Here is a 27035-nt window from a genome sequence, read left to right as displayed (position 1 = left end):
CAAATAACTATCACTTATATAAACAACGCACTTAAGTTTCTTTGCACTTTAAATAGTCACAAACAAAAAGACTAGATCAATCCCGGTCAGGCCCCCACTTATGACGGGACTTGAGTGAATCTTACCTGGTGGCTAGGTGTGGGGATGTTGCTGGTCTGTAATCACTCAATTATCCCTCATAAATTTAAAATATCACCACCAACAAAAATATTCTTTTTGTCTGCTTCACTTATTATTTATTTTCACCTCTATTTTAACCACTTAATTACCTCTCCAATCAGCAGATCTTTAATTAAACACTAAAGACTATCGATAATTTAATACTTAAATAAAAAAACTTAAATTCCAATATAATTACTTTCACACGTAATATCACAAAAACACTAGTAATGATAAACAAAAGAAAAAGATGCTTTCAACACTGCACTGAATAGTTCTCTAACGAAAAATACAAATAACAAGTGTAACGAAAACTAAGGAATGCAAACATCTGTATGACTAAGTTAAGGAAAAGAAACCAAGGATAATGTAGAATAGTTAACATAACTGATAATAGATGGCGTTGAACATTAAACACCCGATAATCATACGTTACAAATAATTATTACAAATAAGTGTGACGTTCCGTCATAATATATATATATATACATATACAACGTATATTGACAGTGTTGTGAATTTCTACCAGTTTTCTTTCGTGTAGTTTTTAGTCTTTCAAAATTTCCACTCATCTCCATCATAACTCAGATAGTCCCTATCCAAATAGTTACGGGTTTGCCAAACTCCCCTGGTGTCCTCGGGTGGCCGATGACGTAATCACCGACTGTTCTCCTTGGAGTTGTGGGAAGAACATGTCCACACCATCTGGTGTCTCCTTTTCATTATTATATTAATCTAAAATGAAACTTCCGTGACTTCCCTTTTGGTAACATTTCTAATATTTTCCTGCTCTCCTTACGAAAGAAATACAAAATAAATAGAAGTAATGAGGGTGAAAGGATTGTTGAGGTTGGATCTCGCATATATTTATTAACAATAATTCCAGGACAGGTTCACTTAAGGTGGGATTCAGTGAAAGACTTGGTATACAAGTCAACAATTGGAAATCAAGTAGAGTAAATCTAGTGTGATGTGTATTGTTATAACTACGGACTCGAATCTTGCTAAGCCATGGCAACAGTTTAAAACTGTTTGGAAAGCACAACGCTTACAAGAACGACACACCATAAAACTAGACACGCACACACACATATATGTATACGAGTATATATATATATATATATATATATATAGATAGATAGATAGATAGATATAGATATATATATATATATATATAGAGATAGATAGAAATATATATATATATTATATATATATATATCTATCTTATCTATATACTATATTAATATATATTAATATATATATATATTACGTATATAATATATATATAACATATATATCTATATATATATATATATATATATATATATATAATAATATATACATATTATATATATATATATATATATATACACGAGTATGTATATATATACGCATATATATGTGTATATATACATTTAATAATAATTATATAATGTATGTGTATTTGTCTCTGTAGGAAAGGAAGTGGGTGGAGGGTGTAGATAGGATGTGGATGTCCACTGTGATTGATAGAGAGAGAGAGAGAGAGAGAGAGAGAGAGAGAGAGAGAGAGAGAGAGAGAGAATGTATTAAGTTTCTAGTGACGCCTTGTGCTGCCTTGGAAATGAGACCAGCGAACTGCGTTAAAAGTTTTGTATTTATTATCTCCTAATAACTTAAAGCCTTTTTCCTCAAAGCCAATCGATGATTTGCCCATTCTGTGAGAAACTTTTGGGCTTTGTTATTTGTTTTGTCAACTGTATTTGTTTCCTGATAATGATATTGATAATAGTTTTATCATATATATTATTATCACTTTTGTTAAGAATGCGAGAATTGGTATTGTAAGTTAAAGTACTATAGAAGAAAATTTTATTCATGAGTTTTGGAACATACACAAAGTATGAATTCCTGCTAACCCTTGGTATTATGATGCAGGTGGCCGCACAAAGAGACTTGTTTCATTGCCTCCACCTCAAGACTGGTATTCTCTATGTGCTTGTGTTTCTTAAATCTTCATAATCTTCCTTCTTGTACAGGCGGGTTGATTGGTGCCCATAACCTTCGGACCAAATCTTCTTCATTCAACCATCTCTTTTTTTATTGTCCTTCTTACTCGGCTTTTGCGTGACATATAGTTATATATTGAAGTTTTGATTCTCTCTCTCTCTCTCTCTCTCTCTCTCTCTCTCTCTCTCTCTCTCTCTCTCTCTGGCTTTGGTTCTCATTGCTCCTTTATATAGATCTTTGGTGGAATGTTGATAGATGGTTTCAGTGCCTGCATAAGCTCCAACATATGTTGTGCAGGTCCGTTTGAGGTCTTTGTCAGGGCGAGCTTTAGGGTCATTCCTTTGTTAAGTGGGTTAGATTAAAGATCCACTGGTTGGCAAAGACAGGTCACGAGGTGTGACCTCGCTGAATTGACGCTGAATTGGCCACAGAACTGTTCCTAGAGGATTACACATTGGCATCCTTTAGCACGTTTATTTCCGTGGCTTGCCAGAGGCTACCTGAGAGTGATTCGACACACCGCCCATCCTTCTGGGAAGTTGATCCTCTTTGATGGTCGCTTACCTTGATCACATGGAGGGTTATTGGAGGAAGGAGTGATGTCCTGGTGTCTTCGGGATTGAGGATCTCCCATAGCACATGCAATGTTCAAAGGAAAGGAAATTTTGCTTCCTATAAGCTCTGGAAAGCAATTGATACTGGGTCTCGTTAGGCTCTACCCTCTGCTTTTACCATCGGAGCTCCTCTATACTAAACTGACTTTTATATTTAATGTGCAGCGTATAGAACACTTCATGTTAATATAGAAAAATGTGTATAGAAATTATATGCTTATCGTGAGAGGCACTACCTCTTCAGTAGTGCTGTATAGCATATATTTAGCATTTCATTTTGAAGACTTGACGGTTAGGGTACTTTTTGTGCAGATATGCTTGTATAGTGAAGGCACTAGTGTGGGTATACTTATGCATACATACATATGTTTTATATATTATATTATATATATATATATAGATATATATATATATATATATATATATGAATATTTATCTCATCACCGTGATTCATACAGATACAAGATAAGCTACAAATGTCCTTTACAATTTATCCAGTGTTCGCTCTACCCCGGAATTAATATTTTTCATGTGTGTTAACCGAAGGGGAATTTTTTTAGTTGATAATCATTTCGTCCTCTCGTGGATTCGAACCATCGCCCAGCGAAAAGAGGAGAAATCAGGACTTCAGTGACGCCTAAACCGACTAGGCGTCCTGATTTTTCCTCTGTGCGCTGGTTCGAATCACGAGAGGACGAAATGGTTATCAACTGAAAAATTCCCCTTTGGTTAACATATATCAAAAAATATATTAATTCCGAGGTAGGGCGAATTGGATATGAAAGGGCACTCATACATACATACTGTATGTATGTATATATGGATACATAATATTCAATATATATATATATAATATATATACATATATCAGTGCATACATACTTAAAACTCCAAAGTATTGTCATTAACTTTGCACCCGATTTACGCGAAAATGTCCATGGACATCCTGCGTATAACGACATATACACGAATACTATTATTCCCAAAAGCCCTTTAGAAAAGTGTGACCACTATTCTCGCACATCATCAGTTTGGCATAAATGGACGAGTGTATTGAACTTGCCTTCTTGTTAGTCTGGAATTTATTTTCTTAATTTTTCGGTCGCAGAAATTTTTTTTTAACTTTTCCTCTTACTCTTTTCATTCCCTATTCCGGTCTCCTCGTATTTTGCATATTCCATCAACCCATCCTGCAAAAAAAGGGAAAAAAAACAAAATGGTCTTTTTTTTTTTTTTTTTTTTATCCGACGCTTGCGGCTGACCATTTCTATTTTTTTTTTCTTTTCTTTTCTTTTTTTACGCATCCTCCATTTTCATCGGATTTCTAGCGCTGGCAAATGATGCTCGAATGAGCGATGATTTTTGAAAAGGGAGGTGCTTGTGAAGAGAATGACCTGCACGTAATTAATGGGGATTTTTATTAGGAAAGGTGTCATTGGCTCTGTGATCAGGCTGGGACATTATCGTTGGGTGCTTCTGGGCGCTCAGCGAAATAGAGAATTCTCGTTTTCTCTGGGTTGAATGAAACCCGTTTTCTTTGAATTCGGGTAAATATATTTTAGATCTCAAGTATTGAATGAAGAGCTTCTGTGGCTTGTTCCTCTCCACCCTAACTGCAAGCATCCACAAGTGACTAGCAAACGGGGGTCTTAATTAATTGATGGAGTGATGTGAGAAGTCAAACGAAGGAAGTAGATATGGGTATAAAGTTGCAGAGAAACGAAGTTGGATTGTGTGAGTGGGTTGTTGAGCCAACTCTCCCCCCTGGGAGTGAAGTGTGGTTGAAGAATGCAAAGAAAAGGAACAAGGGTGGAAGTTGAAGACGTGAATTGTTTACGTAGTTTATTATAATAACATAAGAATTGACAGGAAATGTGGAGATACAGAGGTAGTGAAGTGAGTTCCGAGATGGTTCAGTCGTGTGGAAAGAATGGAGGATGATCAAGTGGTAAAGAAAATTAAAAGTGATCTATTCAGAATTGTTAGGTGAAAGGAGGAGTGGAAGATTGAAAGGCTGGATAGAGGTTATGGAAGATGAATTGAAGAAGATGGCTTCAACATTTAGCAAGCGAGTGTGAGCAATATACGGGTAAATGACGCTGTGTGTTTAAGGGGTTCTGTGTCCTGCTGATGAGCATTCTTCGTAGTGTATGAAACGGTCAGTGTTGAGGAAGCTTACTGCAAAGTGGATTCATCCCCGACTCAGAATTTAGAATGTAAATGTGTCGTTAATTGTTAACCGTTCTTTTTTCTGAGCCACCCATGTTAAGGAAACGTGTTAATGTTAAAAAAATATGTGTGCAGTGCGTATGAATGTTGAATTGTAAATTTTCTCTTTCTCCTCTTACCTGTTATACACAAATCTACCATATTCATTAAGCAATTGTACCAATCTAAGATACATAAAATTGACGTATGTATCTTTCAGAGCAGAATCAGTATCAATTTCACCGCTCTAATTCATATATTTCCATACAAAAGTGGACGTTCAAAAAACACCCATCTGAACAAAGGTTAGCTTCAAATTCAGTTCTTCCACTTCAGTTTTTATATAGCATTTCATTGTCCACTTAAGGGCTATTCCACCGTTTATTTCCACATCTGTTTTTTTTTTTTTCTATGAAACTCTTATAGAAAAATGTATGTTCTCTTTTCTTCTAGACAGATCGCTGGGGTCCATGCTCTTTGTTTGCTTGAAATTTTATCTCTCTCTCTCTCTCTCTCTCTCTCTCTCTCTCTCTCTCTCTCTCTCTCTCTCTCTCTCTTAGTGTGTCAATAGTACGTGTATGGAATACAGTTCTTGATAGTCTTTGTGTGGATTCTTTCCATTCATAGTTTGTGAATGGAACTAAGCTAATTGATAGATCATGTGCGAACTCGTGCCATTCATAGTTCGTGTATATAATCAAGCTGCTAATATGCTGTGTGTGTGTGGAGTTGGCCCATTAATGCCCCTTTTATGGCACGTTCTTTCTTCAGTCTCATTGGGAAATTGGGCCAGAATCCTATCACGAGTCAGCTTGTGGAGACAATTGTTAGTGTGTGTGTGTGGAGTCAGTCTGTTTATAGTTTTTGTGTCGAGCCTGGCAGTGTTTGGTGCCTATGGGAAAAGTCGGGCCGTCATCAGATGGTTCTTCAGTTTTGTGTGTAAGAATTCAGGCTGTCGGCAGATCAGTCTTTATGGAAAGTGTGGAGTCGTGCCGTCATCAGACCAGTTTATATTTGGAGTCTTCATTCATAGTCGGTGCCTAGCGTTGGGTTATTTTTTTAAGTCCCTGGTCATCATCAGTAAAGAGAGTGGCGATCTGTAATCCGCGTGTATGTGAAGTCAGGCTGTTATGAGATCTGTCTGCGTGTCTGGGAAGGCTGTCTGTTATCAAATCAGCCTGCATATAGAGTTGGCCCATTAAATAGCCTGTATTAGGAGTCTGGCCAATTTCACTCCACTTATGAGATGAGTCGTGAGGTCATTAGAGCAGTATGTGTGGGGTTGGGATGTCTTCAGCAAGTGTCCCTGTAGTGAAAAGTTGTTTGCAGTCTGTGTGTTGATTGGCTATCTGCAGTTTTTGTAGGTAATTTGCCCTTCTTCCCTCCGTGTAGAGATGGTCCATCTCCAGTACGTGGGATGGTTTATCTCCAATTCGAATGTGATTGGCGGAAGAGGTACAAGGAAGAGGAGCGTTAAGGAATCAAAAATTTATAATGATGAAAGAGTAGATAAGAATTAGGTACTTTACTTTGTATTAGACGAGGAACGTTTGGTGTGTAAATCTAGATTGTGAGAGAATATAAAAGAGGAGTGGGAAAACGAATAGAAGGACAAGAGATCTGATCTGTCTGCATACAATACCGTTCTTATTGCTGCTATTGGCGTGTAATGTATCCTTTTAGAAGATAACGCTAATGGGTGCCAGTAATAATAATAATAATAATAATAATAATAATAATAATAATAATAATAATAATAATAATGTTATTACCAACTAAGAAGACGATACTCACTTTTTGTGTTACAGAGAAGTCATAAAATGGATTAAAAAAAGAACTTATATTAATAGCAAATGACTCAAGTAAATAAGAGCTATTCATAAGAATGTGTACTTAGGTATACACTAAAAAAATGGAATAATTTGAAAACGAGATACTATATGTTATGAACAATTTTATATTTTTTTACCAATTTTTGTGTTTTGTAACCTGTAATCGTACCTACAGTTTTATTGGGAAAAAAATATCTTCCAGTTGAACATTCCTTTTTCCCCTTCTCTTTTCCTTCCCGTTTCTTATTTCCTTCGAATATAGGCTAGAAAAGGAAATTAGAATGACCATCTCACTGGCATTTGCTCGCAAGGACAACACCAAAGAGACAGAAGTGACTGGAAAGCAACATTCTGTGTGCAATGACAGGCCAGTGAAAAATGGACATCCAAATGAAGAGAAGTCACTGGAAAGCAACAGTCGGTGTAGATTGATAGTCCAGCGAAAATGGACGTCCAAAGGGACAGAAGGACTGGAAAGCAACAGTAAATATGCGATGACAGGCCAGTGTAAATTGGACATCCACAGGGACCGAAGTCACTGGAAAGCAACAGTAATTGTACATTGACGGGCCAGGGAAAAATGGACGTCCAAAAGGACAGGTCAGTGAAAAATGGACATCCAGAGGGACTGGAGTCACGGGAAAGTAAATGTGAATGTACGGTGACGGACCAGTGAAAAATGGACGTCCAAAGAGACATGTCAGTGAAATGGACGTCGAAAGGGACATCTCAGCGAAAAATGGACGTCCAAAGGGACATGTCAGTGAAAGATGGGCGTCCAAAGAAACTGGAAACCAACCGTCATTGTACATTGACAGGGCTGTGGAAAATGGACATCCAAAGGAATAGAAGTGACTAGAAAGCAGCACAGTCAGTGTACAGTGACGGGCCAGTGAAAAATGGCATTCAGAACGTATTCTATTCATGCGGGGGGAAATATTCAAATAATGAAAGAATGAAATATGCCACCACGCAAATGACGAAATAAGAACGGCCGTCAGGGGAATGCCAGCATGACTGGGATATTGATGTTGAGGTCAGGAAGGGTTGGTTTTGCAGCCGTCCCCTCGTGCCCTTGGGCGAAGGAGAGGGCTCGGGTGTGTGTGTGTATGTGTATGTGTGGGGATTGGGTGGATAATTATGAGATATAAGGGGCATTTCTATCGAGAAATTATTAAATATGTATTAATATATACATGATATAATATATAACGCTAACAGGAAAAGGAATATGGTATATATATATATATATATATATATATATATATATATATATATATAGATATATATATATATAATAATTTTTTCCCCTCCATATAATTTTCTTCTTAGCGTTCTGCCTCTCAGCAAGTATTTTGAGGATGAGGTTGTCAGATACGAGAATTTCCCTGACCTTTTTGTTGCCACCACAGTCGGCTAACTACCTGGTATTAAGTCACTGGGTCGGGCAAGTGAGACACCACTTGGTCGTCGAGGGATTCTGGGACCTGTTGCGTGGCAAGGAAGAATCACAGATCACACCATGACCATGAGGCCCATTTTATTTATATTTATATCATAACCACAGGGGTAAATGAAATTATGGGTGTAGGTCCTGACCGATTTCGGCTTCATTTGGAAGTCACTAACGGCGGACTGAAACATAATGATAGAAATTCATTGTATATTTGCCCCAGGGGGGAGAGGGGGCGGTGTGTGGAGGGCGCAGTACAAACTAACATTCAGACATCTGGAAACCAAAAATCTACACTTGGCAGGCACCAAGGGCTGGCACCATAGACTCATTTATTCCTATACTCAGCAGTATTTCAAATTTGTTTGTGATTAATATATATGAATAAATGAGTCTATGGTGCCAGCCCTTGGTGCCTGCCAAGTGTAGATTTTTGGTTTCCAGACGTCTGAATGTTACTTTGTACTGCGACCCCCCCCCCCATACAGGAAAAACAACTGCAGATTCTGTCCAGAATATATAATTGAGTTCAGTAATATAGGAAGAATATCCTGCACGTTTCTGCGAGAGGAAACAACTGTACTCAGCGTGAGAGAGAGAGAGAGAGAGAGAGAGAGATTCACATTCTGGCTACACTGAAAGTCAGTTTTCCCTGTGGGGGGGGGGGGGGGGGGTGGTAAAACTGCGCAGTTGACTAAACAGAAGATTTTTGTAATGTGTACTATAAAGGAATTTAACATTTTTCGCTTATCAACAGATGTACATTTTGGTCTGAACAGGGAACTTTAGTTCAACATACTTGTAAAGTAATGCATATTTTGGACAGAATGTAATAATGTATTGAACAAACAAGTATACCAACTACATAGTTTGCCATGATATAGGAAAATGGAAAAAATAAGAAATTTTGCCATAGCATAGGAAAATAAAGGAAAAATTAATTCAAAATAAGAAAAAAAAGACTTCACTCAATTTTTTTTAATTAACAAATACAAAATTAGAAAATATAGAAAAATTATTTTTTCAATATAAAATAAAAACGTAAAGAAAATAAGAGTAAAAATCATCTTAACATTGTCAGTTGCTAGTGAATGGTAAAAACGTGGGAGGGGGGGGTGGGTGGTTTGTGGAAAGGTTGTGAGGGGTTGTTTAGAGAAGGGAAAAATAACGATAATGATAATAACTTGCGCGCATTATTTCCTATTATTTCTCATAAAGGTGAACTCTTATATCGGGTTACACGGGATTAGCTAAATTACAAGAAGGTCTGTCTTGTAATTACTCCCTCTGTATGTAAGTCGAGACGCCCCACAGAGCACAGTTTACGAAATAAGTCTCTTAGGGGACAGAGGATGTTTTTACTTTCATTTTTTTACGTCATTGTTTTATTTGTAAATTTTTGTTAAAAACATTTTCGTTTTAATTTGTATTTTTCTAAATTTGACTAATTTTTTTTTTTTTTTGGGGGGGGGGCATTTAAAAAAGGCGAGCCGTTTTGTTTACCTTTTGACTTTATCTTTTGTACGTTCAATGAGCACAGTTTACGAAATAGTCTCTTAGGGGACAGAGAATGTTTTTACTTTGATTTTTTTACGCCATTGTTTTATTTGTAAATTAAAAAACAACATGTTTGTTTTAATTTTTAAGTTGTCTAAATTTGACTTTATTTTTTTTGGTGGGGGGGATTTAAAATAGGTTGCTTTTTGTTTACCTATTGACTTTATCTTTGTACGTTCAATGAAATTTTACACTAATATTTATATTTTTCTATATTGTATTTAGTTTACGATTCTACCTTTTTGAATTTATAGTTTTTCACCCATGTATTTTCTCTTTACATTTTTATTTGCATTGATGTGTGACACTCTCTTTCCTGAAAACTTCCTCACCCATTTCTTTTTTTTTTCTTTCTCTTATTAATCCCTCCTCGACTGCAGTAAAACTGCCAGGTAAAATACAGAGCCTACTGGACCGACAAGCATCCTGACGACAACTGAGGTCAGGACAGGAAACATTGTTTGCAAACAGTTTGCAAACAATGTTTCCTAGTGTGGACAGGCCTTATATTAGGAGTCAGATATCTTCCGTTATATATACGTATTGCAAATAAGATATCCATCGGTACAAATTACACCCACCCATTCATGTACTCTTTCAGCTTACTGGGCACATCATTGCCTCTTGTTGCTCGCAGCAAACGCCTAAGGCCTGTTGCAGATTTGTAGTTGTTGATTTTTGGGATGAATTGCCTGACCCTTGCCCGTAGTCCTCATAGAGGGTTACAGGACCCACGGAACCAATCCCCGTAGGTCGTTGGTGCCTTCAGAGAGGTGCACTGTGAGCACCACCAAAGAAAGGTTCATTGCAGAGTCCTTTTGACCCCTAGCTGCAACCCCTTTCATTGTTTTTACCATACCTCCTTTCATATTCTGTTTCTTATATCTTACTTTCCACCCTCTCCTCTCAGTTGTTTCTCAGTTTGAAGTGCGAGGTTTTCCTCGTCACACCTTGAAAACCTGCTTTGTTCTCTATTTACTTGTCAGCACTGAAAGACCTCATAGGTCCCAGAGTTTGGCATTTGGCCTAACTTTCATTTGCCTTCCTTCCACCATGCCAATGCACCCGGCCACCAAAGATGGTCACCCATCCAAACATGACCGGGTCCAGTGCTACATAACTTAATTTTGTACCTTTTAAAAAGTTTATTTGTATAGTAATGAAAACCGCGACGGGGGAGGATGCTCTAGAGAAGCTGAAATTATTGTAATAGGCGAGAAATTTAATGGTACGGCTAAGTATTCGGGGATATGGAAGACAGGAGAACATTCCACGGTCAGGACAGCGCTGTGGAGGATTGAGCAGATCGATTGACTTCAAGATTTCGATTCTCATAGACTTCATAGTAAGGCATCCATAGGTTCATAAATGAATGGAATGAGCATCCATAGATTCATAAATGAATGGAATGAGAATCCATAAATTCATAAGTGAATTGAATGAGCATCCATGGATTCATAAGTGAATTGAATGAGCATCCATAGATCCATATGAAATGGAAATGAGCATACCATAGATTCATAAATAAAGGGAATGAGAAATCCATATTCATAAGTGAATTGAAATGAGATCCATAGATTATTAAAGGGTGAAATGAATGAGCCCATCCAAATAAGGATTTCATAAGTGAATTGAATGAGCATCCATAGATTCATAAGTGAATTGAATGAGCATCCATAGATTCATAAGTGAATTGAATGAGCATCCATAGATTCATAAGTGAATTGAAATGCATCCATTAGATCCCATAATGATTGGAATGGGCATCCATAGATTCATTAAATGAATGGAATGAAGCATCCATAGATTCATAAGTGAATGAGCATCCATAGATAGATTCATAAATGATTGAATGACATCCAAAAAAAAAAAAAAAAATTTTTTTTTAATCATAAGTGAATTGATCATGGAGCCATAGATTTCATAAGTGAATTGAATGGGCGGATCCATAGAATCCAAAAATGAATTGGAATGAGCATCCATAGATCAAAAATAATGGAAGGTGAGAATCCATATGATTGGGCAAAGTGAATTGATGAGCATCCATCAGATTCATAAATGAATTCGAATGAGCATCCATAGATCCATAAAGTGAATGAACTGAGCATCCATAAATCATAAGTGATGATTGGGCCAACCATAGGAAATCAGAAGTGGAATTGATGGGCATCCCAAAATCCATAAAATGAAGGGATGAGCCCATTCCATAGATTCATAAATGAATTGAATGAGCATCCATAGATTCATAAGTGAATTGAATGAGCATCCATAGATTCATAAGTGAATTGAATGAGCATCCATAGATTCATAAATGAATGGAATGAGCATCCATAGATTCATAAATGAATGGAATGTACGTAGGTCATTAGGGGAGGACTTAAATTCAATGCATATCAGCTTTGCGAGAATATTTGTCTTTAAAGGTAAATATTGCAACTTGGCTACTGGTTTGTTATAAGAAAGTTACTGAAATAGAATTGAATATCCATCCGATAATCAAAGCGCCTCAGTGGCGTGGTTGGTTTGGTGTTTGCTTCTCACCTTGGTGGTCGCGGGTTCGATTCTCGGCCATTCCATTGAGGAGTGAGAGATGTGTATTTCTGGTGATAGAAGTTCACTGTTGACGTGGTTCGGAAGTCACGTAAAGCCGTTGGTCCCGTTGCTGAATAACCACTGGTTCCATGCAACGTAAGAACACCGTACAAACAAACCATCCGATAATCAGCATATAACATTGGGAAATATAGATGGACCCTTGGAATTAAAATGGTTTTAAAAATAAATGTTGCAAATTGACTACCGGATAACAATAAGGAAGATACTGGAAAAAAATTAAATATCCATCCGTTGTTCGGCGTATGATAATTTGAAATATCATTAGCGGTCCCCAAAGCGCCCCAGTAGCGTGGTCGGTATGGTGCTGGCGTACCACCTCGGTGACTGCGAGTTCGATTTTCGGGCATTCCATTGAGGTGTGAGATGTGTATTTCTGGTGATGGAAGTTCACTCTTGACGTGGTTCCCTCTTAAGTTGAGACTGCCTTGACGGAGTTACGCATTTCCAACCTATGGTTGAAACTGCGTAGCGGGCAAGAGGGCTTTCGAACTGGGAGAATTATCTCCTAGTTTGAATCTAAATGTCGCAATTTTCCTCTTACTTGATCATCTTCCAATCTCTTACTTTCTCTCGCTCAGTTGCTCCCCCTAGCTGTCCTCCTTCTCTTCACTAAAACCCTCGTGCAGGTTAGGTAGGAGCTGGGTCTCTGTACTTAGGCTTTACCTTCATCCAAATGACAGGGACTATAGTGGTTTGGTTCGCCGCTCGAATATGTTTGGACCCTGAGGATATTGATGTGATTCCACATCATTATTTATTGGGGCGGGACTACATGTGGGGACTTGCCTACGGAATCCGGGGAGGTATAGTCTCCATGGTAGGACTCTCGGCAATTTATCCGGATTGCCCTCTAAAATAACATGAGTGGGGATGATTGCATACTAGCTATGCCCTCATTCCTATCAAGCGGGTTTTGCGTACACTTGAGCCAATCATATTATGATAGAGCCATCCCTCGGGGTAGGGTAGGGAGTGGACATATGGGCGTTGGTCTCTGCTATGTGTCTTTGGTGAGGGGGAAGTCTTTGAGAGGAGACCCAGTTTTTTTCCATGACTTGCAGTTGGTTTCTCTGTAATTTAAAAAAAAAAAAAATGAAAAATGGAAATTGACTATGGAACTCAGTCCCCCGGAAAATGTGACCCCATGACACTAAATTCCCATTTGACCCTGGAAACGAACAAAGACACCCTTTTGGACACTTCAACCCAAAATATAGCAACTATGGAGCCTTTTACTAGGCCAAAAAGTTTAGTCAAAAGAAAATTCCAGCCTAGCCCTCCTATAGCTTTATTTGAATCACTTTTTGGAAAAGACGTTGGACAAGATTTTTGACAATAGAAAGTGAAAACAAAATTTAAAATTTAAAATTAGAAAATTATTTACTGACCAGATACCCAACAGAAAAAATGAAATTTCGTCAAACACAAACAAATACATGGATAGTGGAAACCACTACCAAAGCCCAATCAGAAAATTACTTACAAATTACGAACATAGATAACACAAAATTAAAAGTCACCAAGCATAATAAACTTAATAGTATTTGTGGTACAATAATCCTGCCAAATAATGACGACGAATTAATAGATAAAAATATGTTGATGGACTCGCTTAGAAAAGTTACAAAAACATTGAAGAGTGTGACATCTATGATATCCTAAGTTGGAAAAATTCAAAAATAAATATACAAATAGCTAAACTGAAATTTGAAGGAAATGGACTCCCTTTAACAATTAAAGTATTAGGCAGACGAGACAGATAAGAACATATATCCCCAAACCACTACAATGCAAATCATGTAGTAAATATGGCCATTCAAATAAAATTTGTAGAGAAGTTCCAAGATGTGCATGTTGTGGATCATACAAACATACAACAAAATGGGACTGTGAAAACCCAAATTGCATAAATTGTGGTCAGAATCACCACTCAAGATCAAAGGAATGGCATATTACTTATACAACACTGAATTAAAAATCTTACAAGAAAGAAGAGGAATGTCAATAAGAGAAGCTAAGATAGAACTAAAAGTAAGAGGTTTACAAGACCCAGCAAGGAAAAACATATATAAAGAGGTAGTAAATAAAGAAGTGCAAAACCAAATTCCTACAAAATTGCACAGTATAAATCAAACAGAGAATACTCATAATATAAAGACCCAAAATTCAAGTTCAGAAGCTATAGAACATTTAAGTAACACAAATTTATGTAATATATTACCAACACCAGAAATGCATGAAGATATGATGAATTTGGAGGACAAGCAAAATACAAGAGCTAAATGTCTAAAATGTCTATTTTACAGGGGAATATTAGAGGATGTGTATCAAATAATGAAAATTTAAAATCATTAATTAGAGAATGTAATGCAAATATCATTTGCTTAGAGGAAACTAAAATAGGTAATAATGTTCTAAATGCTGGCATAAATTATAAAGTGTGGAAATCAACACAAATATTAAATGACAACATTCAAGGAGGAACTGCAATTATAACGCATTCTTCAATCAAGTGCCAACGTGTTAGGGTTAACTCGATAATACAGGCATGTGCAGTTCAAGTATTTCTGGAAAAAAAAAAACCATATGCTCAATATATATGGAACCGTCTTTAGAAAGTCGCTTAATAGATCATCTTGCAAATAATAGACCATTACAAGTGGAAGATTTAGAAAATCTAATAGAACAATTACCAAAACCTTACTTATTAGTAGGTGACTTTAGCGCCAAACATCCCATGTGGGGAAGTACATCATCTGACAGGCGAGGAAATATTCTAAATTTTATAGATAACAAAAATTTAATTATTTTAAATGATGGTTCTCCAAAAAGATTTGATGTTTATCATAATACGACATCTGCAATAGACATCACTTTATGTTCCCCAGAAATTGCCACAGATTTCAGTTGGAAAGTAAATAATAATTTATTTGGGAGTGACCACTGGCCAATACAAATTGAGTTGAAAAGTAATACTAATATAACATATATACCGAAGAGGAAAATGGAGGAAGCAAATTGGAATTTATATAAAGAGAAAACTGTGATTAACAAAAAACTATCAGACTTTACAAACCACATACATGCTTATGAACATATAGTAAAACCAATAGATGATAGAGCAAATGAAATTATTCCAGTCACCTCAGGCAATCCGACTAGACCACTGGTACCCTGGTGGAACGAGGAATGTAAAGCAGCAAGGAAGTTAACGAGAACCTGCTTTAGAAGATATCTGAGACATAAATGTGATGCCAATAGAATTGCACATTTGAGAGCTAAAGCAAAGCAGAAAAAAATTTTCAAAATAGCCAAAAGAAATTCATGAAAAAAATATAATAATATAAATTCTAAAACTCAAGACAAAGAAATCTGGAAAAAAATAAATAAACTGCCGGGTAGATATCGGCCAGAACCATTACCTATATTAAAAATAGAAAAACACTATATTTCAAACCCCAAACTAGTAACAATTGAATTGGGTAAATGTTTCGCCAAAACATCGAGTATCTCGAATTATACAAAAAAATTCCAATAAAAAATAAAAAATTATGTCCCAATACCAATAAGATCTAATAATCAGGAAATCTATAATCTTCCTTTCACCATGGAAGAACTGGAAAATGTCCTGAAACTTGCAAGTCCAACAGCTCCAGGGGAAGACAACATTAGATATGAAATGATAAAAAAATCTACCAGATGAAAGCAAAACCTTTTTATTAGAAATTTTAAATGAATTATGGCACTCTCACAGCATGCCTAAAACCTGGAAAGAATCTTTAATCGTACCAGGCTTAAAACCAGGAAAAGACCCAGAGTCACCAAGCAGCTATAGGCCAATAGCCCTTACTAGTTGTATGAGTAAGATATTTGAAAAAATGGTGAATAACAGATTAATTTGGGTTTTAGAAAATAAAAAGCAATTGTCAAACAGACTGTTTGGATTCAGGAAAAATAAAAGTACCATAGATCCCCTCTTAATGATTACAAGAGAGATACAAAATGCAATGGTTGGTAAAAAGCAAACAATAGGAGTATTTTTTTATTTAGAGAAGGCATATGATACCACCTGGAGGGGAGGGATTTTTAAAAAATTGATAGAATGGGAAATAGGAGGGAATTTATATGAATATATCAGGGAATTCCTATTGGAAAGATCTATAAAAGTGAAAGTGGGGGCAGAAATCTCTGAATCATTTATCCAGGAGAAAGGAATCCTCCAAGGTAGTGTACTAAGCGTGGCATTGTTTGCTATAGCAATAAATGAGATAATTGAAATGATCCCACCAGGAGTCCAAGGATCCCTTTTGTAGATGACTTCGTCATATATTGTAGTGGTGAAAAAGCGCTGGACATAACCAACAGATTGCAAGCAGCCATAAATATAGGGTAAAAAAATGGGCCGATAACAAGGGATTTAAATTTTCACCGCAAAAAAACAAAAGCAGTCAGATTTACAAGATCAAGAAAACAAGAATTAATTCCTACTTTATTCATAAATAATGATATAATTAGATATGATGATGAGATCAAATTCCTCGGTGTAATACTTGATAAAAAAACTTACATTTAAAGAACATATAGAACAACTGGCGATAAAAGTGAGAAAATCCTTAAATATAATAAAAGTAATTGCGCATAATGACTGGGGTGCTGATAGAACCTCTCTGATAAAAGTATATAAAGCTATTTGTCTAAGTAAACTTGATTATGCATGTCAAGTATATGGTAGTGCTTCTAAAACCCTATTAACAAAACTGGATGTCATACATAACATGGGTATTAGACTATGCACTGGAGCCTACAGAACTTCCCCCGTGGAAAGTCTGTATGTAGAAGCAGGAATAGATCCCCTGAAAGTACGAAGAGAAGAAATAGGATTAAAATATATAGCTAAAATAAATGACCTTAATGATAATCCAAACACTAAATATATGAAAAACATAACAAATAATTATGACAATAAACCAAGAGCCTCTAAACCATTGGAGAATAGATTAAAACCTGATATAGAACATCTAAAATTAGGAACAAGTAGCATATCAAAAATAACCACTCCTAAAATACCTCTGTGGAGACATGCTAAAATAGAAATCAGTGAAAAATCATTTAATAAGAAGGTAACAGATGCACAATTAAGGAGTGAATTTCTGTCACACCAGGAAAAACATAAACGGGACATTAGTATTTATACAGATGGTTCCAAGTCGAAGGAGGGTGTAGGCTATGCTTTAGTAACAAAAAATATAGAAATAAGGGAAAAAATTCCAAAAATATGCTCGATATTCACTGCAGAGATAAATGCTATATTAGAGGCTATAAAACATACTTATATGGTGGGAAAGGCAAACGAGACCTTTGTAATATACACGGAATCTTACAGTGCTTTAGAAGCGCTTAGACAATACACAGTTTCTCATCCCGTAATTGAAGAAATAAGGGAGTGGATAGATATAATAGTAAAACGGAAATCTATAAATATAAAACTATGTTGGGTCCCTTCCCATGTGGGCATAAAAGGTAATGAAGAGGTGGATAAAGAAGCCAAAAAGGCAGTAAAAAAGGAGTCTATCAAAAAAATACAAATACCTTACAATGACATTAAAACAACAATAAATGAATACTGTCAATCAAAATGGGAAAAAGAATGGCTAGAATTAAATCATAAATTAAAGCATATTAAATCATCTGTGAAATCTTGGAATAGACAACAATGTCAACGAAGGGAAGATGTCATATTAACAAGATTAAGAATAGGACATACATACTTGACACACAAATACTTGATGTTGCAAGGCGAGGAAAGACAGGCCCCTTACTGTGACCATTGTCGTACTCTGGTCACAGTTCGTCATCTGCTAACTGAATGCAATAAATTCGAAAGAAACCTACAACATATATAATATACCACTTGAAGAACTATTGGGAGAAAATGCCCCACTTCAAAATATAGTAAATTATCTCAAAGAAATTAACCTGCTTTATATGATATAACACGTCTTATAATTTCTTAGTTATACAGTAAGCGCTGAATGGCCTTTGCTGCCTCAGTGCTTTGTGTTACACCTAAACTTTATACAACCAACCAAATCTCGACGTGGTTCGGAAGTTGCGTAAGACCGTTGGTCCCGTTGCTGAATAACCACATGTTCCATGCAACGTAAAAACACCAAACAAACAAACAAAATTAGCGGTCCCACGGTATGTCAACGTGAAGTTTTTGAAATCGACTTATTTATTCAGTGCAACATTAGGGAAAAGGAAATGAAATATGTATTTGTTTCTTCGTCATTTGAGCAAACGAAGCGAGAATGTCTTTGCTTCGAACAAAAACTCCGCATGAAGAAACCAACAATTCCGCTGCGAAGCTTCGCGAGGCAAATAAATTCCCCATCGGATTTCAGCCTCTGTCCGGAGACAAGAGACGAATCTGAATGATGCATAAAAATACATTATGGATAAAAAAGACATTATATCTCATCACCCCTGACCTTATGCGACATGTCAGCCCTGCCCTCCGTTTAGCTGACCTTTCCTTTGACCTCCCCGACGACTTGCATCTAACATAAGAAGTCAAATACGAACGCGACGAGATATACAGATCGGAACGGATCTCGTCGCCATTTGTTACCGACCCCGTGATCTTCTTGCATTCACAATGTCCCGTCTCTCTCTCTCTCTCTCTCTCTCTCTCTGTCGGTCATTTCTTTTCATTTGTCGTATCTATTTGCTCTGTTTATTATATAAGATTTCTGTTAACCACTATACCTCTGAAAATTCATACAATTCTCTCTCTCTCTCTCTCTCTCTCTCTCTCTCTCTCCATCAATTGAGATTTTTAAGATCCCTGCCAGCGTCTCCATGATGCAGAAGGCGTTGTTGCTTCCAGAGGTTGTTCGGCCGCTGTTCATTTCATGAGGCGGCCGAAGTTGTTTCTCGTCACTTTGTTTGGGGGCGCGTCAGGGGGTTTCTGTTTGTTGTTGGCGCCCACCCAGCTGATGAGTGATGTTAGGAGGTGGGTTGGGATGGGAGAGGGGTTGCCAATTATAATTTTTTTGAAAGCGTAATGAGGCCAGGCTGCTTGTTCGTAAAAGGTTGGAAGTTATTGCGACTTTTTTATTCGTCTCTTATTTTTTTTCTCTCTCTGGTGCTTGCTCGTTCAGGCATGCAAAGAGGTAAATGAACTGATTGGGTGGGACAGTAAAAGAGTTTATTTGCTTGTTCGAATGCGCAAGGACTCATTTACAAACGCAGTACACAAAGTTATAACTATTACGTTTTTATATATATATATATATATATATATATACACATTATATATATATATATATACATATATATATATACGTACACTTATAATATATAATATATATACAGATAATATATTATATGATTTGTGTATATATATATATATTCTAGGATATATATATATCTATATATATATATATATATAATTATATATATATATATATATATATGTGTGTAATATATATTATACTAATATATATGTTGTATATAATATATATTATATATATAATATATCTATATCATATATATATAATTAATAATATATAATATGATTTACACCCTCAGAGAGGATGCAGTACATAAACTTACCTTTTTGAGTTTCTCTGGTAGCGATGGCCCTACCCTTAGGCTCTCTCTCTCTCTCTCTCTCTCTCTCTCTCTCTCTCTATCTCTCTCTCTCTCTCTCTCAAAAATCTCTCTCTCTCTCTCAAAACCAAAATCTACAAAATAAACTTTATTTACTAAAGGACAAAATGATTAACCTAATAATCAAATTCTCAAAGAACAAAATGACTAAATGAATATGTCAAAATCTGAAACTTTAGTTTCTAAACAAACCCAATGAAAACTCCAAACAATGCACCATTATGAAAGGGTATTATAATTCAAACAGGAAACACAAATAACCCTGGGGATCGAACAAAACCCGTCCACCCCTTTCTCTATAATAACTAGAATCAGTCATAAGATAGGTAATCAAAAGTCATAAAGTCTTCCCACACCTTTACCAGTACCAGTTCCAGATCTGTCTAATACTAGCTGACCAACCCAGCATTGCCCAGGTAATCTGAATAACAACTAATAAATTCGCCCCCATTCCTATCGGGATTGAACTTGGACTTGAAGGGCATTGGGAGTATCTCTATTTATTCCACAACCTCGAAAACTATGGATTAGACTCTGATATCTGTAGTTTTCAGTTATTCTTAAATTTCACCACCTTCCCACCCTTCTCACACCCCCTTCCTATTAGGGCTGAAATTGGATTTGAAGGGCATTGAATGTGTTACTTTCCAACTCAATGGCCTCAAAAATGATGGATTGGACGCTAATATTATAATTCTTGGTTATTTTCACTTGTCACCACCGTCCCACCCTTTTCACCCCCCCTTCCTTTTGGGGCTTCGGGAGTGTCACTGTTCATCTCAGCAACCTCGAAAACTATAATTTAAATGCTAATATCTGTCATTTTTGGTTGTTTGTACTTGTCACCCCCTCCCTATTAGGGCTGAACTTGTCACCCCCTCCCTATTAGGGCTGAACTTGGACTTCAATGGCATCTGGAGTGTCACTGTTCTCAGCGACCTCGAAAACTATGGTTTAGACACTAATATCTGTCATTTTCTGTAATTTTTACATTACCTACTTTCCACCCCTTTCTTACAACCCTCCATATTGGAAGTGAACTTGGACTTAAACAGCATCGAGAGTGTTGGTATTCTTCTCAGCGACCTTGAAAACTATGGATTAGAGAATAACATATGTTGTTTTTGGTAATTTTTACATTTCACCCTCTTCCCACACCATCTTTGCCCAACCAATGGTCTGATAATAATTCCGGTTTCACATTGACCTTTCCTGGTTTGATATTGACTAAGATTTAAAGTGTCATCAAAATCGATCAAGAAATGTGAATTTGTATAGCAAACAAACAAACCAACATTTTCTCGTTTATATATATATATATATGATATATATATATATATATATATATATATATATATATATATATATATATATATATATATACTATATATATGCTCTCTCTCTCTCGTCTCTCTCTCCTCTCTCTCTCTCTCTCTCTCTCTCTATATTATATATAGATATATATATATATATATATATGTATAACTGAATTACGAAAGTTAGGAACGTGATAAATCCATAAATACAAAGATATATGCCACGAAGGAAAAATAAACGAAGGAGGTCTGCAAGATCTTTCGACGTTAAAAGATCTTGCAGACCTCCTTCATTTATTTTTCCTTAGTGGCATAAAATCTTTAGATATATATATTTATAGATATATATATATATATATATATATATATATATATATATATATATATATTATATATATATATATCTCATATAAACTTTCCCCCAGGCAGGGGGTGGCATGTATATATATATTTATGTGATTATAGTGTATTATATATTTACAGTGTTCCACCATATTTGCTGGGGATAGGTACCAGACCTCCCCGCGAATAGTTGAAAAAAATGGTTGAAACTGTCTATTTTGTGCGTTAAAACTTGAGAAAAACCCACTCAAAATGTTTATACCTGGTTTTATAAGTTTTATTGCAAAAAGTGGATTTTTTATGAAATTGTTAAAAAGAAACCAGGATTTGTGGATATTTCTCATAGAAACATACTGCGATTAGGTGAATTTTCCGTGAATAATGGGGTATATGTATCAGAAAGAAATCCGTGGGTACGTGAGTCCGTTAATATGGGGGTTCACTGTATATACATACATACATACATATGCTCGACTTTCTCCCTTGCCGGGAACTGCGCGAGTTGGTGTTAATTGGGATGAGGTAAGTAGACGTATACCTGAAAATTTTAGCTTGCTGGTTATGGCTTACCACATTGCTCCTAAATACTGGGTAATGGGTATGTTATTAACTGCTTAGGTGAACAGAGGCAAAATGAGAATGGCATTGATCACACCAAGAAGCCAGAATATATATGTGTGTATATATATTTTACGTTTGTAGATCGCCTCGTCTCCCTAGTTTCATTAAGATGAAATATTTGCTAGAAGAGCAGCTATTTTTTCTCCTAACATCAGCTGACTTTAGGAGGGAAAACTCAGGCCAGAGATTAGCATGTCTGGTCTTCGGGAAAAATAATCCGTTAGCAACTAGACCTAGTGTATAGGGTAAGAAGGACAGGTAGTAGCAAATCTGCTGGCCGTGTTTTTGCATCTTTCCAGACAATGCCTTAGGCCATGTGTGATCCCAGGCCGTTCAAAAATACGCTGATTCTCTCTCAGTCTAAGCCAGCTACTCCATTCGGGCAGAAATGCTCGCCTCTCAGTAGCTTGAAGTCAGCCTTTTGTTTTGTTGTCGCTGGTTGGAGCCCTCCTCAGACATAACGATACATGTGCAAGCCACTAAGGACCAAAGGTACATCTCAAAAGTGCAAAATCCAGCCAGCCGTATTCCTCCAAGACGAATCTTGCTATTTCCATTTTCAAATTTCCCTTTTATAACTCCTCTACTGAATGTCCTTTGTCCATCATCGTAGCGTGTGCTACCCCTGTGACCTGTCCAAGATTAAATCTTCATTGAACATTTCATTTAAGCACTAGAGTTCCTCTCCTTGTGTGTGATTAAAGTTAAACACCCTCCATAGTGATTAGCTGAGGTATTATGCAAGAAGTCTTTAGTGTATGTTGTGTGTAATTTGGGAATTAATTTCCAGATTGCTGAGTCCGTGCTCCGTCTCCTCGCAGCGCTTCCATACCGCTAGATATTATCAATCTGGAAACCAGCATTGAATTAGATTTTGATTTTAGGAGTGATCCAGACATTTTACGGCGCTCTGACCACGTGTGGCCAATTTGCCTTGCCTTTATCTCAGGCCAATAAATGTTGCTTGTAAATAATTGTAAATTAGAGTAATCAGCTGAGTTTTCAATGGTGACCTTGACCCTTCCTTGTACAATTATCGAAGGTAAGTCATAAGCACTGTATTTTGCCATGTTTTCTCTTTTTTTTCCCTTACATTTTGGGCATAATGCCACCCATACGTAAATATATATATATCTATATATATATATATATATATATGTGTGTGTGTGTGTGTGTGTGTGTGTGTGTGTGTATACAGGTATATATAAATTTATGTGTATATAAGTATATGTATGTATATTGCATTGTGTGTGGTGCGTTTGTGTATAATATATATTTGTTCCATATTTTCTGTTTCTAGTTATACCAAATAAAAAGCAAACCTCTTGGTTGATTTGGTTGACAGTAAGCAGAGAATTGAGAAACCAAACTGTATTCCTGTTTTCCTGAAGCTGAACTGATTGATTTATCTTATGCATCACTTGCAACGAAAAATCCTCACTTGAACTAGGTACCTAGGAATTTGTTCTCCCAAATGGTTTTTTGCGGGTTTTGTTGATTCCCTAACTGCAAGTTTTCCACTATTTTTCGTAATTGACGTTGAAGGGGTTCTTTTTAACTCCTTTACGATTATTAGTTAAACAAGCTTGTTGGTATGCGCTACACGTAGTGGAACTGGCACTGCTGTCTCTCCTACCAGCCCCGCCCACTTCCCCCACCCAGGGCAGACAAACAGGTTTGCAGGAGGAGGATGGCTGTGTCATGGCTCCCCTACTGTCACCTGGGGGAGGTCAACCAAGATTCGAGTGGGTTTTATTATTATAGAAGATAGATGATTCCATTAGGTAAATTTGGGAGTTGTATCCATAACCTTGCAGAGTACCGCTAAGTATCTATAACCCCTACATTATCTAAACTTTCGCTTACTCGGGGAGTAAGCCTTTATTGTTCTTGTTGGGGGTAGGAAAGGTCTATGGAAAAGCCTGAAAAGGTCTGAAAAAAAAGTGCGTTACATGTTTAGTTGAAAATACAGGAATTTTAGGATAGGATATTTATGATTTATTAATTAGAATGAAAATGTCAAAAGTAAATAGTGTACATGTTAAATAGTACATAACAATTATTTCTAATAAAATATAGCGTATTTATTTTAATTTTCGTTGGTGAAACTGTTCTCTATTAATCGTAGAGTTTAACACGTTTTAATATACGTTAAATGTTAGGAAAATAATGTTTACACCTTATGCGTGAGAGGATAATCTTGCACACGTCCCTACTAAGCTGGAAGTCGGATCACGCCTTGTTTACTTCCTCATCCCGGAGCTGAATTAGCTCCAGGATGGGGAATTTTTCAAAAGATTATAAATATTTTTTTTTTTTATTTTTGAAAATGGGGATTTTTAGAAAGTATTGATAGAAGTTCACTCTCGACGTGGTTCGGAAGTCACGTAAAGCCGTTGGTCCCGTTGCTGAATAACCACTGGTTCCATGCAACGTAAAAGCACCATACAAACAAACAAACATCCGGGATCCAGCATTCAGCAACGAAAGGCTTAACTTGCCAGTGGTTGCTGTTTTGGTTTTTCTCTGAAGCCATCCCTTCTTTTTTTAGGGTAACTGACCCACATGAAATATTTCAGCATAATGATAATGATAATAATGAGGTCAGCAAACCACAACAACAATGAAATTACATCTTCATTAAACAGTGAACTGTCCATTTTTCCATGCAAACAATGTCTAGATTTATGTATGCATAAAAAAAAGTCGAAAAAAACAGGCCTCCGCAGGTAGATGTAAATCTCGAAATAAATATTCTGGCATAAACATTGAAATGATAGAGGAATAAATATTTAGATATAAACATGGAAATGATATGGGAACAAATATGGGTCGAGAGCGGGGGATTGATTAGGCTCCTATATCAGCACGGTTTTCATATGAACATTTTGATAAATGTGATAAAAAAGGCAGTGTTGGATTTGTAATGGCTAAATACCATTAATCATTTTGTAATCAATTTTCCCCCCTTTTTATTTGATGGTCTCCCCGTTATAAATACTGACCTACCGGCATAGATTAAAGGGCAAAGATTTGTGTAGATTATGTAGATTTATTAACTGAGTATTTTCGTGTTTCATATCAGTTACATTTTTTGGGAATGTTGATGTTCTTGTATGTGTGCGCGTTATGTATACGGCTTTGTCTGTCCGTCCGCACTGATCTGTCCGCCCTCACATCGTAAAACCTACTGAGGCTAGAGAGCTCCAAATTGCTATATGTTGATCATTCGCCCTCCAAGCATCAAACATACCAAATTGCTGCCCTCTAGCCTCAGGAGTTTTTATTTTATTCAAGGTTCAGATTAATCATGCTCGCACGTCTGGCAACGCTATGGGACAGGCCACCACCAAGCCGTGGCCGGAAGTTTCATGGGCCGCGACTCGTGCAGCATTATACAGAGACCACCAAAAGATAGATCTCTTTTTGGTGGCCTTGATTATGCGCTGTACAGAAAACTAGATTTTTTTAATAACCTGAATGTGTGAATGTTCATGAACATGTATATTTATGTGTACACGTATATACACTTATTGTTACCAGTCTTTTTTGTTTATTACCTGTATATGCGAATGTACATGAACTTTTGTGTGCTGGTATATACACTTTTATTATTAGTAGATTTGTGGTTTTAACCAAACACAGATTTTCAGATTATAAATTCAAATGAGTCCGAGGTTCTGTTAAAGTTTAGTTAAGTAATGCGTGAATTTATTGATATTTTTTACACCTCATTTTGTCCTGACCTCTCCCTTAAATAATGAATTCCCCCTTTGTATCAAGACAGACCCTCTTCAGTAACTAAAGAACATCCTTTAGGATCCACCAGTCTCTCTATCAAGAGATCAGCAGTGTCCAGAAACCTTGGTTTACTAACTGCCCCCATCCCTCGTACTTCATGCTGAGGATTATTTCTTTAGTTTAGTTTCCGTCATATTCATATACATCTGTAATTGATGTTATTTTTTGTATTGTAAAGGTAAAGTTTCTTGCATATCTCCCTGTGGTAGTTACCGGTCTTCATCTTCCCTTTTTAATTTTTTTATTATTTTTTTTCTCTGCTGTATTTGACAGGTGTATTTGGTTACCTGACTTCCCCCAAAAATACACCTTTCTGTCTCCCTAGAATCGATATTATAATACTTAATGACAATTAAGCTTAGTAGAAAATGCTCAGATAGGCAGAGGGGCGTGAGAAATAGGAAAGAACCGGTGCTTGCCATTTTCATTTTATAACAAAGACTTCAAGCTCATTCGTAGGTCATTTAGCACTGCCGTCGCCGCAAGGATAAACTCAGGTGGACATTAGACGTCGAAAAGAAGCAAGTCCAAAGCGCATTTCAGACGAGGCAAGAAGACTCGTGGGAGCAAAACGAAACGAGATGCCCGAGACGCCGCCATTCTTTTCCCATCTGTTTCTTCAAAAGGAGGAAAACATTCACGGCGAGACGGAGGTATGATTCATCGAGGGCAGCATTTATTATCCCACCGTACATTCCATTTGGATTCTGACAAAAGAAATAGCAACTCTGACAGATGAAGCGTCAGGACGGACTGACGTCATCGCATTATTCAAGGTGCAGAGCCGCCTCCCCCCCCCCCTCCCCCTCCCCTGTCCTCCCTTGGCTGCTTATTGAAACATATGGTCTTGGCT

General features: G+C 36.6%; 1 long non-coding RNA gene across 2 annotated transcripts in view; it reads left to right on the top strand.

Moving 5' to 3' along the window:
• The window catches only part of LOC135203146 (uncharacterized), a 449843-nt gene that overhangs the window by 229916 nt on the left and 192892 nt on the right, over positions 1-27035 (top strand). Inside the window, exon 4 of one of the 2 annotated variants that reach the window (XR_010311872.1) lies at positions 23172-23403. The exons of the other annotated variant lie outside the window; for it this stretch is intronic. This is a non-coding gene — a long non-coding RNA (uncharacterized LOC135203146). Of the gene's footprint in view, positions 1-23171; positions 23404-27035 lie in introns of those variants that run through there. 2 annotated transcript variants of the gene reach the window in all.

This window comes from Macrobrachium nipponense, chromosome 33 (assembly GCF_015104395.2).
Source record: "Macrobrachium nipponense isolate FS-2020 chromosome 33, ASM1510439v2, whole genome shotgun sequence".
In the NCBI taxonomy this organism is placed as follows: Eukaryota; Metazoa; Arthropoda; class Malacostraca; order Decapoda; family Palaemonidae; genus Macrobrachium; species Macrobrachium nipponense.
The sequence above is the reverse complement of the archived record's forward strand: the minus strand, read 5'-3'. Positions and strand labels throughout refer to the sequence as shown.